Here is a 697-nt window from a genome sequence, read left to right on the forward strand (position 1 = left end):
ATTAATTATAATGTTTCTTTACATATTCAATAAAATTTAATTCATCTTTATGAAATATTTATTGATTATTTAAAAAGTTAAAATTTTGTTAATTATTTTTATTTAAATTTTGTAAAAAGGTAAAAAAATAAAGGATTGATTAAATAATTTTAAACAATTAATAAATTAATGCAGATTAAAATAATACATTTTATAAATTTTATATATTATCAATAGTGAAACTAATTACTAATTAAAATAAAAAAAGAATCTAATTTTTTTAACTAAATGTTTCAATTTTTTTAGATTTTAAATTTTAATTAATTTGAGATATTTACATATTTTTTTTCGTTTCAATAAATACGATAAGTACAATTTTTTATTATTATATTTTCTATTGACTTCTATTCTATTTATATTTTCTATTAATTATTGAAGAAAATTTAAACTTAATAGAAAATAATCCAAATAAATTTAAAGAAATTAATTTAAATAATTCTTCAAAGTTATTTTTTATTAATTTAAATTCTTAAAAGTTAAAAAATTTCAATTTATTATCTAATATTGAAAATAATATTAAAATAAATTAACAATACTAAAATAATTAATAAATTTGTTATAATAATAATAATATAATAATAATAATTAATAAATAATATGAATTTAACAAAACAAATTATATTTAAATAATTTAAAATATTTTTAATATCTTATTCAC

The sequence above is a fragment of the Apis dorsata genome, unplaced genomic scaffold, assembly GCF_000469605.1.
Source record: "Apis dorsata unplaced genomic scaffold, Apis dorsata 1.3 scaffold_56, whole genome shotgun sequence".
In the NCBI taxonomy this organism is placed as follows: domain Eukaryota; kingdom Metazoa; phylum Arthropoda; class Insecta; order Hymenoptera; family Apidae; genus Apis; species Apis dorsata.